General features: G+C 39.6%; 1 long non-coding RNA gene across 1 annotated transcript in view; it reads left to right on the forward strand.

The window, feature by feature from the left end:
- The window catches only part of LOC132233363 (uncharacterized), a 72,071-nt gene extending 70,075 nt beyond the window's left edge, over positions 1-1,996 (forward strand). The window contains exon 3 of the long non-coding RNA XR_009452608.1: positions 1,889-1,996. This is a non-coding gene — a long non-coding RNA (uncharacterized LOC132233363). The remainder of the gene's footprint in view (positions 1-1,888) is intronic.
- Positions 1,997-12,797: the final 10,801 nt, after the last annotated feature.

Genomic DNA, 12,797 nt, shown 5'->3' on the forward strand with positions numbered 1-12,797 from the left:
TCTTGTTTCAAAGGGGGCTGGCAGGCTGCGGCAGGAGGGGGGTCCTCGTCCCCCCCTCCCTCCTCCCTCTCGGGGCGTCCTCCGCGTGGAGGCCCCCGCACCCTGTGCCAGCGCCAGGCAGCCAGGCCCTCCTTTCCCGACACGGAGCGCGGGGCTGCGCTCAGCCTACCCTGCCGCCACCCCGCCGCCCGGCCCCGCGGGTGGTGTCTGCGGCTCCCGCTTCACATCCGGGACTCCGCTCAGCCCAGGGTGGCGGCCGGGCCGCCCACGCACGTCCCAGGAGGCCGAGTTGTCCGGAGGTGGGGTCCACGCCCTTGCGGAGGAGCCACCCTCTGACCCCGAAGGAAGAGGAAGTTGTGCTTGGACCGTGACCCCGTTGACCCCAGGGGCACAGGTCAAACTAGAGTGAGCAGTGGTCCCTGCGGAACCGGTGCCCAGTCGGTCACGTGGTCTGTTGCCCCTCCCTCCGACCGGGATGCCGCCGCTCACCGCTCACCGCTCACCAGCTGCCATCTTTCCATTGGGCTTTATTTCCATCGTGTCCCGCGCTCTGACTCTGACGGATCCCTGGGCCTCGCGTGCGGGAAGGGGGAGCCAGCGTGGCCGGTGCGCCCGGAGGCTGGGCTGGTGCCGTCAGTCCCAGAGCCACCTGCGGGCGGGTCTCTTCCTCCAGGAATCCATCAGGTGTGTCCAGTGAGCAGGACACGTGTAAGATGGTTTTCAAGGTGCATTGTTTCTAAAAGGTCATACTTAACAAAGGTCAACCCAGAATATTTGTGAGCGTGACCGTCATTATTAATAACTTCTGGGGTTGTTTTTAAAAAAATGTATTTTCATTGAGCCCGGCTGGCCTGGCGCCGGGGTTGACCGTGGATCTGTGAGCCGGGAGATCACAGTTCAAGGATCCCATGATTCTCTCTCATCCTTGATGTTTCTATCTCTTTCCCTCTCCCTTCCTCTCTCTGAAATCAATAAAAATATATTTTGTTTTTATTTTTTTAATGTGTTTTTATTGGTTTCAGAGAGGGAGAGATAGAAACATCAATGATTAGAGAATTACCAAGCAGATGCCTCCTGCACACCCCACACTGGGGATGGAGCCCGAAACCCAGGCATGTGCCCTGACCGGGAATTGAACCAGAACCTCCTGGTTCATAGGTCGATGCTCAACCACTGAGCCACACAGGTCAGGCTTAGTAACTTGTTTTTACACCAAATTTTCACATCGTGTCCTCGAGGTGGCTCTGTGTGGGGACAGCCACGGGTTCCCCTGGTGCTCTCAATTCCTATGCAGGCTCCTCTGAAGTGTCTTAACCAACTTTGCATTGAATGTGGTTCTTTCAAAAGGTCCTTTGTTAAATGAAAAGAGCAAGATATGAAATTGTGTAGATAGAGTGATAACCAACTAGGTGTTTTGTTTTTTTTTTAAAATATATGGACAACTTGGAGATATTTTCTGACGTGAACATATTTTTTTAAACACTTAACATTCTCTGCTATTCACCTCTTGGAAAGAATAGATTTTTGTTGCCTTCAGATATTACAATAAAATGGTTCTTTATGAAACACCCCATTTATATAACTTTTGAGAGCTAGCTCTGGTTAAAAAATAAGTGAAGGAGTCTGTGGCCTCCCCTAAGCTCAGCTCAGGCGTGTGTCGGGCAGCGGGCGTTCAGCGATGCCTGAGGCCCTTCCTCGGGTTCTCCTGGGCCTCCTGCATCTTTTCGCTGTGTCTTCTGCTAACTCGCCATGCCCGCTCCTGCCTTAGCTCCCACCCGGGTGTGATGGGACTCGGTGACGGTGATAATGTCCCGTCTTTGCCGAGAATCCGGGTAAAACATCTGCAAACATGAAAAGATGCTGAGTGGCTATGACGTCTCTCTCACAGGCACGGTGTCCATCGTCTACTTGACTTCCCTCATCACCTTGAAGGCTGCTCGTTTGGGGTTTCACTTGGAATTTCATTGGTTTATGCCAACAGAGTTTTTTGTACCAGGTGAGCTTTTCTAGAATAAAGAATTGATAACGGGAAAAAAAAGTAAAAATAAAATAAAATCTTGTTTCATTTATAACAAGCATGTCAAACTCACGGCCTGCAGCCCACAATGAATATTTTTGTGGCCCAGCCAATATAACGGTATGTACCAAGAAACATTTTAACAAAAATTTTGTAACTTAATTTTTACAATATCCTGTTATACATAATTATTAATAACGAACTACATTTGCTAATGACTGATTACTATAATCGTATTGCATTCATTTCCCTTAAGCGCCTTATGCACAGGCGAATTATTTCTCCCCACTAATACTAGCAGCGAATATTTTAGCAGCCAATGGCCATGTCATTAGTCTTGGACTGACTTGTTTGGTGTGTGCAACAGGAAATATTTTGCTTTCGGAGAACAAGAAAAATAGGTTTATTTGCTTTACACTTATTAATTTGTGCAGTTATTCAGTGTCTGGTAAGTTAACATTCAAGAAAAAATATTAATTTTTATTAAAATGTTCTATGATTTTATGTTAATGATTACTCATTTATTTCAGCCCTTTGTATTCAGCATGTCTCTATCAAAATAAACCTATGTTTCTATGAAAATTGAAGCTTTTGTTTTTTTGCAGCCCACATAAATTTAAACCTTGTTTATTTGGCCCATGTTAGTCTTTGAGTTTGACATGCTTGATTTAGAACAAACTCAGTTTTATTCCATTTTTATCAGAGGGCGTTAAAAGTCCTACCTACACATTAACCCCAAATTTCGAAGACATGAGTAAAAAAGGTGATTATTCCAGTCACAATATATAAATACATATATATCTTAAATCTTTTAAACTATACATTCTAGTTTTTAATCAGAGTTCATTTAAATATAGCTAATTATTTGACCAAGGCGAGAGAAGTAAATAAAGTTATAGGTATTTGAAAATGAAAGGCAAATTGAAAAACCCCAATTATTAGTTTATGTAGATTATCTATAAAATTGTTTTTATCCATCTATTTATTTCTATGCTTATTTATGTGTATAGCTAACTATGTCATAAACTTTATTCTATATTCGAAATTATAATACTAAGCCCCAACTCATCTTTGCTGTCCATAATGATGGCACCAAAAAGATCTTTCATCTATATCATGATCAAGCATATGTGTTAGTGAAAACAGGTTGGAGTTGTAACAGATCACTCAAATCTCTGGCTAAAAACAAGACTACACTAGTGAGATCCAGTAGCAGATCTCTGCCCTTCACAGTCATTCAGAGACCCAGGATGAATAATGAACCACCAGCCCTGGATGGCAGCTAAGTGGTTAGAGTGTTGGGCCATGCACAGAAAGGTTGAATGTTCCTTTCCTGGTCAAGGGCATGTACTTGGGTTGCAAGTTCAATCCCCGACCCCAGTTGGGGACCATGTAGGAGGTAACCAATCGATGTGTCTCACACAGATGTTTCTCTCTCTCTCTCTTCCTCTCCCTCCCTTACTTTCACTCTCTAAAAAAAAATTAATGGAAAAATATACCCTTGGGTGAGGATTAATCAAAACAAACAAAAAATAAAACAACACCACCATCTCATGACACTGCCATTTTATAATGTGTTTATATGATAAAAACAGCAAGTGGAGAGATCTGTAGGGTCTCATGCCAGCAATTAAATATTTCTGCCGGGAACAGGCATCCAGCACTTCCACTCATAAAACTGACCGGAATTAGCATTAGGCCCTGCCCAATCACAAGTGTGCCTCGAGGCGCAGTCTGCTGTGTGCAGGAGGAAGACCTGAATATTAGCACTGATAATGTCCACCATGGTATGTTTTTGTCCTAAATTGGATGAGATCAAGACATCTTTTAAATTAAGATCCTTTCTTGTTTGTACATTCTCAGATGATACTCAGCCATGATCTGCCTCTAATGTTAACCCTTGAACACCTGGTACCGGTATTTCTTTCTTTCCCAGGTCAGCTGTGGTGGTGTTTTAATCACAGACAACCCCTCATTTTGCATTTTGGACCTGTCTAAGATGATCTCATACTTCACTTAAAGATCAATCTAGAAGCAGACTGCAAAAGACAAAGACTACTTTCTTCTAAATGCATAAATGAGGTTTGGCTTGAAGTGACTGTGAATTACAGTTGTCTAGCAACTATGAGAGATGTCATCCAGGAGATGAGAAGGGAATAACGAAGCAAGCTGTTGCCTTTCTTCACGGAGGACACTCAGGGACACCCAAGGTATGCACATGTCCATCCAACACACACATTCCTAAATTAATTCCAAGTTACTGAAGCTAGTTTGGTGTTGACTTCAGTTTCTGTGTGTCATCTCTATGCTTATCAGTGGGAAGAAAATAATTCTGCAGGGAACTCTGACATAATTGTCTTTCAATAATTTATATATTGATTGGGAGAATTAGTTACTAACATATTTTCCAAGTTCCTTTCACCATTTTTATCTGTGAACATATAAATATGTAGAGGCATACAAATGAACAGGTATACATTGTTTATTGTGTAGAAGTCAACACTAAACCGAATTTTTATGCTACTGAATCAATGCTAGGAAAGAGTCAAAAATTTTAGTTCAAGAAGTGAAAACCCTCCTCTTCACTCTGCAGAGCAAGGATAATAATTCCTAGGAGGCCTTTTGCTGATAAGACATTTCCAAAGTATTAATAAGGAGCAGGCCTGTCCAAGCAAGTTCTTTGATTTTCAGATTTATTGGAAACAGCACAAACAATCTTGATATAAACAACTTTCTGTTCCTTCCCCAACAGGATTCTTAGATTGCTGACTTGGCAAAGCACAATCATTTGCATTCCTTTCAGATCATTATTTATATAACTCAGTGCTAGCTTTCCAACATTTCTTGCCTAATGGCTCTTAAAATCAACAGTCTGAGCCCTTTGGGGAGATAGTGTCAGTGTTAGGTGTTAAGGGGTAAAGCTTTGATGGAGACCATTTCCTACTCCTCTGTTTGCAGTGCAGGAACAGAGGGGATGAAATGGTCACAACTAGGATGGAAATCAGAAATTTTACCAATACGGGCTCTAGATATTCACTCAGCGGAGAAAGGTGGCAAAGAAATCAACTAAGAAGAAATGTTCTTTCTAAGCTTGCTTGGATTTTCATTTCACTTTGAAATATTTGATTATGTCAAAAGTAATATATTCTTGTTATTAAAAATTAAATGCTGCACAAATAAATACAGTAAGGCAACATTCCCATATTATCTCACCACCCTCCAGAAGTAACTGTCTGTGTATATTCTTCAAGTTTATTTAAAAAATTTTATGGGATTCTCCTTCCCCCTCCTCTTCCTTCTTATGCTTTCTCCCATTTCCTTCCTTTCTTCCTCTTCCCCCTCTTTATCTTTTTCCTCCCCTTTCTTCTCGTCTTCTTATTCCTCTTCCCTGTCTCCCTCATTCCCATCCCCCTACACCTCTTCTGATTCTGTTCTCTAAATTAGTACATGTGATATTGCTGGGTCAAAGGTTTTGACCTTTTAAATTTTTAGTGGATTTCCAATAAATATTTTGTCAATCAATATATTATTAGTTTCTTTGCCAAATAAAGTGTTTATTAAGCTACACCTCTCCAGACACTTTTCAATACTGGCTAGCATCCATCATTAATCTTTGGTAATCCTGTTTTGTTTTTGTTTTTTTTAAATTAAATCTTTATTGTTCAGATTATTACAGTTGTTCCTCTTTTTTTCCCCCCATAGCTCTCCTCCACCCAGTTCCCACCTCACCCTCTGCCCTTACCCCTCCCACTGTCCTCATCCATAGGTGTACAATTTTTGTCCAGTTTCTTCCAGCACCCCCACACCCCTTTCCCCCCAAGAATTGTCAGTCCACTCCCTTCCCATGCCCCTGGTTCTATTATATTCACCAGTTTACTCTGTTCATCAGATTTTTTATTCACTTGATTTTTTTTTTAATATATTTTATTGATTTTTTACAGAGAGGAAGGGAGAGAGATAGAGAGTTAGAAACATCGATGAGAGAGAAACATCGATCAGCTGCCTCCTGCACATCTCCCACTGGGGATATGCCTGCAACCCAGGCACATGCCCCTGACCGGAATCGAACCTGGGACCCTTCAGTCCGCAGGCCGACGCTCTATCCACTGAGCCAAACCGGTTTCGGCTATTCACTTGATTTTTAAATTGACTTGTTGATAGATGTGTATTTGTTGTTCATAATTTGTATCTTTACCTTTTTCTTCTTCTTCCTCTTCTTAAAGGATACCTTTCAGCATTTCATATAATACTGGTTTGGTGGTGATGAACTCCTTTAGCTTTTCCTTATCTGTGAAGCTCTTTATCTGACCTTCAATTCTGAATGATAGCTTTGCTGGATAAAGTAATCTTGGTTGTAGGTTCTTGGCATTCATCACTTTGAATATTTCTTGCCACTCCCTTCTGGCCTGCATAGTTTCTGTTGAGAAATCAGCTGACATTTGTATGGGTACTCCCTTGTAGGTAACTGACTGTTTTTCTCTTGCTGCTTTTAACACATTGTTTGCGGGTAGTTTTTATTGCACGCTAACAGGTGGCACGGGCCATTTTTGCTAATTTTTTGCGCAAATGGCAATGTCAGTAAAATTACGATAACTTTAGTTTACGTATTTATACGTTACCCGCATTCTACCGCTAGTCTATAAAAAATGTATTAATACATGTCCCGCGCTCTACTACACTGGTAGAACGTATAAATACGTAAAACGTATAAATACGTTTCCCGCATACAATGTGTTAAGATTCTCTCTTTGTCTTTTGCTCTTGGCATTTTAATTATGATGTGTCTTGGTGTGGTCCTCTTTGGATTCCTTTTGTTGGGGGTTCTCTGTGCATCCTGGACTTGTAAGTCTATTTCTTTCACCAGGTAGGGCAAGTTTTCTGTCATTATTTCTTCAAATAGGTTTTCAATATCTTGCTCTCTCTCTTCTTCTGGCACCCCTATAATTCTGATGTTGGTACGCTTGAAGTTGTCCCAGAGGCTTCTTACACTATCTTCATATTTTTGGATTCTTTTTGCTTTTCTGGTTGGGTATTTTTTTGCTTCTTCGTATTTCAAATCTTTGACTTGATTCTTGGGATCCTCTTGTCTGCTGTTGGATCTCTGTATATTATTCTTTATTTCAGTCAGTGTATGCTTAATTTCTAGTTGGTCTTTTTTCATATCCTCCAGGGTCTCACTAAATTTATCAGTGGTTTCTAGAAAATTCTTGAAAAACCTTATAAACGTGGTTTTGAACTCTATATCCAGTCGTTTGTTTTCCTCCATCTCTGTCATTTGTGATCTGTTTCTTTGTCTCCGCATTTTTTATGCTTCCCTGTGTTGGTAGAGTGGCTTTGTGTGCTAAGTGTCCCGGATACCCAACCCCCAGTGGCTCAGCCTCCCCAATTACCTGAGGTGGATACTCTTGGTGCACTCCTCTGTGGGCTTTGTGCACAGTCTTGTTGTAGTTAAGCTTTGATTGTTGTAGGTATTACTGGGAGGAATTGACCTCCAGGCCAGTTGGCTGTGAGAATCAGCTGTGTCTGCAGTGGGAGAACTTCTGTGCTAGAGACACCCTTTTGGGGCAAGACTTGCTTCAGTGGGGCTTTGGTGTTCACTGAGTCTGCCCTCTGAGTGTGTCCCTTATGGATATGAGGAGTTGTAATCTGGATGGTCCCCCTCTGACCACTGGGTACACTGGCTCTTGGATCTAAGGAGGTGCTAATTTAGCCTCTTCCTGAGGCTACCCAGCAGGAGCTACGAAGAGATCTGCAGATTCCCCTTCCTTGTTTGGGGTTTGGAGCTGCCCAGATGAGGCCCAGCTGTGAAGCAATGCAAGCTGCTGTGGGGCCTTGGGCCTTCTCTTGGAAGTTCTGGGTCTGTCTGGCCCAGCTGCAGTTTGTTAGGTAATTTTCAGATTGCAAAGGGCCAGGGTATTCATATGCAAAAGCCTCTGCCGCAGCTTGGGTGGGACAGGGTCTCAGGGAATCAACAGGGCAGAGCAAACAGCTATGGCTGATCCTCAGTCCTGCCGTAAGAGGCCCCGCGTCTCAGTGTCCCGGTAATTACTGCAAGCACCTCTGAGAGAAAGCCGCCCTCGAGTTCTGAGTTCTGCCCGCTGCCAGACAGTCCAGTTTCTCCCCATATGAGTCTGGGTCCCAGAGACTTCCCGGAACTGGAGTTCAGAGTTGTCGGGGGCTTGTGACTCGCTCTCGATTCAAAAAGACAGCTGCGTCCTCAGTTGCCAGCCCTTGCCGCGTGTGCCTCCGTACCTCTGTACTTTACTTCTGCAGCTCCTCTGAGTCTCAGTGTGCTTTTCTCTTTCCTTCTAGTTGTAGAATTTCCACTCAGCCAGCCTTCCTGTAGTTCTGGATGATGTCCATTTTGTCTTTTAGTTGTACTTTTGAATTTGTTGTGGGAGGCAGCAATTTCCAGTGTTTACCTATGCTACCATCTTGGTTTCCGGTAATCCTATTTTAATTTAAATTTATAATTGTTCGTTTTAGCTTCTTTTCATAAGTTTATTGCCCCATAGTATTTCTTCTATGGGTTGCCTGTATATGTACATTTCCCCCCATAGTGGGTTATTTGATTTTTAAAATACTGATTTTAATATATATGTTAATATGTATTAGACATATTAGACTTTTGTCTTTTCTGTGTATTGTCTGTACTTTCCCCTGATTGCTTCTGTTTTTTTAATTTTCTTTATGCTATTTTTTGCCTTGCAGAACTTTCAAATTTTTATGGGAACCTATCTATCCATAATTTATTTTATTGCTTCTAGGTTTCATATCATGCTTAGTTAGAAATGCTTCCTGCATTTTAAGTTTATAAAAATATTTACCACTGTTTGTTTAATTTTGTTATAAACTTATTTTTATGTCTTTGCACATAACTTTTTAATTCCTATGGAATTTATTTTGTAACAAGATATAAAGCATGGATTTAATTTAATTATTTTTCCAAATATCTATCCTTTTCCGAAAAGGCTGGTTCATTTTACAACCTACTTCTTTCAATAGTTCATTTTCCCCTCCACTGGTTTGGAATACCATCTTTATCAAATGGCACATTTCTATACAGTTGGGTCAATTTTGTTGCATTAATTCTTTCTATTTCTGTGCTGATACTGGGATATTTCATTATTGTAGCCTTAATCTATTTGAATATTTAAAAGACCTTTCACTTTCCCTTGCTTCAATTAAGGACCCAACTTTCAAAGTAGAGTGGGGATATTGATTTTTATGACATTGAATGTATACATTAATTTAATGAAAAACATACTTTTATACTATCGAGTCTTCCCATCCAAAAATGAAATGAAACTAGTTTTTCAAGTCTTCTTTTATGTCCTTCAGGAAAGTTTTATATTCTTTCTTTTTTTTTTAATATTTATTTTTTATTGATTTTTTACAGAGGAAGGGAGAGAGATAGAGAGTTAGAAACATCGATGAGAGAGAATCATCACTCAGCTGCCTCCTGCACATCTCCTACTGGGGATGTGCTGCAACCCAGGTATATGCCCTTGACCGGAATCGAACCTGGGACCCTTGAGTCTGCAGGCCAACGCTCTATCCACTGAGCCAAACCGGTTTTGGCTATATTCTTTCTTATAGCAACTATATACTTCTGGTTAAGGTTTCCCCAGGGTGTTGTGTACTTTTTGTTCCAATTATCGATATATGTTTTTACTTTTATAATAACATAGAAAGATACTGATTTTTGTATATTAATTTTGCATCCAGCTGAATACTTCATTTTCTTCTAGTACTTTTTCAGTTGCTTACCTTTGGTTTTTAATAGAGATAGTCATATGTCTGTAAAAGGAATAACATTTCCTTCTTTATTTTTTTTTTATACTTCTAAAATTATGAGGTGCTCTGTTTTCATCCTTCCAGAATAAGGTGCAGCTACACTGTTACTACTAGGCATCTTCTCACCCTGCTTCTTACTTTGATACTTATGCTTCCATGTTTCAACATTTGGCATTATGTTGGCCATTGTATTATCTGTGCTATTATGTTAATGAAATAACTATAAATTTTTATTTTATTGAAGTTAAAAAAATTAAGAATCAAATATTTTTAAACTAAATTTCATAAAAAATTAAATTTTAGCAAATGCATTTTTGCTATCTATTTAGAGGACTATATGGTGAATGTTATTAATAGAATTCTTTTTTTTAAATCCTGGTTTAAAGATTCATTAGCTTAACGTTGTACAAATCTTTCCTTGTAATATCCTTAATTTATGCCATAATTGTATTTTCCCTCATTCTCATTCTTTTTTAAAAATATATCTTATTGATTTTTACAGAGAAGAAGGGAGAGGGATAGAGAGTTAGAAACATCGATAAGAGAGAAACATCGATCAGCTGCCTCCTGCACGCCCCCTACTGGGGATCGAGCCCACAACCAAGGTACATGCCCTTGATCAAAATCGAACCCAGGACCCTTCAGTCTGCAGGCCGATACTCTATCCACTGAGCCAAACAGGTTAGGGCTCATTATCATTCTTAATTTGGTGTATATTGAATTATTTTTTTTTAAAATACATAAGTGTGAAATTACTTACTTTATTATTTAGAAATTACCTGTGGGATTATTGATTCTATTGCATTTTGTTTTCTTATTCATTAATTCTGTTTTTATTATTATTATTTCATTCTACCTTCTTTAGATTGATTTTTGGTTTACTTTCATTTGGTTAATTAGTGTATTTTTATTATTTCATATTTAGTAACATTGAGGCTTTAGATTGTAAATATTCTTCAATTCTTTTTTCTGTTTTTGTTGGGACATTTTGGAATTTTTACATTAATCACTTATTGTAGTATCATAATTAATACCTATATAGCTTTTCTTTCAGGAAATATACTATTATAACTCTTATATTATTTTGGATCAGTATGTACCACGATATCTTTCATAGTGGATCTTCTTCTCTTGTGAGTTCTTTGTTTTGATTCATCTTTCAATTGAGTCTATTAAAAATTCATTTATATTTATTTTTCAAGAAGAGCTTTTAGTATTTTTATTCCTGAAGTTTTGCAAAATCAGACATTTCCTCCTGCTCTATGAATGGCAACCTGGCTGGATCTCATCTCTTTCCCCTCAACTCGGAAGATGGAGTTCCTTTGTCTTTTTCGGGCTTCAGTGTTGCTGAGGTGAAGTCTGAGGTTATTTTGACCATTTTTTTTAAATACTTGTAGGAGGTCTGATTTATCTCCTAAAATACTCAAAAGAGTCTCCTTGTTTTTGGAAGTCAATAGTATCATTAGGAAATATTCTTTTTTAATTGTTTTCTCCTGGAGCACACTGAGCCCTTTTCACGTGAGCATGTAGGTGTTCTTTTAGAAAAGGAATATTTTTGTTGATGAATAATTTTTACATTCTATTCTCTTCTTTATGTTCTGACTGCCTCTTAAATGTATTATCTTCACTTCTCTGTTATTTTCTTGAGTTTCCCTTCCATGTTACAACTATGTTTCACCAGTTTTGGTTCATTATATTACTGGTCCCAATTTGGTTTTTATTTCTATAATAGAGTTTTCCCCTTAACTTTGCTCGCTTCCTTAAATCTTTCTCAATTGAAATAACATCTCAGCTTTGTTTTCTTGCATTTATTCTTTTACATATAATTCTCTAAGATATTTTGTTCTAAAATTTTCTTCTATTTCCCGGAGTGAATGCCATTTCTTTTATTTTGTCATTTGTTGGGTATATTTCTATTTTTTTTTTAAATATTGTCAACTATATTAGATTTACTGCATGCATTTCATTAAATTTTTTTCAAATCCTTAAGGAATAAAATTTAAACTATATTTAAACTATACTAGAGCACATGATAAAAAAGAGAAATGCTTCTCTGATTATTGTTAAAATTAGCAAATTATGGACCCCACACTCAATGGACTGCAGCTGGGAACACAAACTAAACTAGCCTGATGCTGGACTGGACTGTGCTTTAATATGGAGTGGAGACTGGGCAATGGCCTTAATCCTAGGCCTGCTGAAGATAAGATTAGACTTTTTCCATGGCAGGATGGAGGGAGGTGGGACCTTGGAAGGGAATCCCCTTAATTTTACATCATCCATTAAGCTTTCCACGATACCTCATCCTTTCATGAGGGCCTCAGGAAATTCTTTTCCCTGCAGCATCCCAAGATTCCACCAGGAACAGGTTGGGATGCATAGGGCACCGCACCATTAACAATGGCTTGCCTTTCTGTAGGTTAGAAAATTGGCATGGCATGACTAGGTTCTCTGCTTAAAGGCTGAAGTCAAAGTGTTGGTTTAAATGAGTCCTTTGTTAACTGGAGACTCTGGAAAAATCTGTTTCTAAACTCACTTTTGTTGGGAAAATTCAGATCCTTGCATTTGTAGGACTGAGGTCACCTTTGCCTTACCAGCTATCAGCTGGGAACTGCTCGTAGCCCCTACAGACCACCCACATTCCTTACCATGTAAATCCTTTTGTCTTCAAAGCCATTGTGGTAGGTGGAATAATGTTCTCCCCTGCCCACCCCCAAAGATGTCCATGTCCTAATCCTCAAAACCTGTGAATATGTTACTTTATATGGTGAAAGGGATTTTGCAGATTAAGTTAAGGATTTTGAGATGGGAGATTATAGTGGATCATCTGGTTAGGCCTGATGTAATTCCAAAAGTCCTGCTAGGGGAGAAGGCAATGAGAAGACACACTCAGAGGTTGAAGTGTAGCAGCCAGAAGCCCGGGAATGCTGCAGTCTCTCAAGCTGGAAGAGCAAGGTACAAATTCTGCAATGAAGCCTCCAGA

Source organism: Myotis daubentonii, chromosome 4 (assembly GCF_963259705.1).
Source record: "Myotis daubentonii chromosome 4, mMyoDau2.1, whole genome shotgun sequence".
Lineage (NCBI taxonomy): Eukaryota > Metazoa > Chordata > Mammalia > Chiroptera > Vespertilionidae > Myotis > Myotis daubentonii.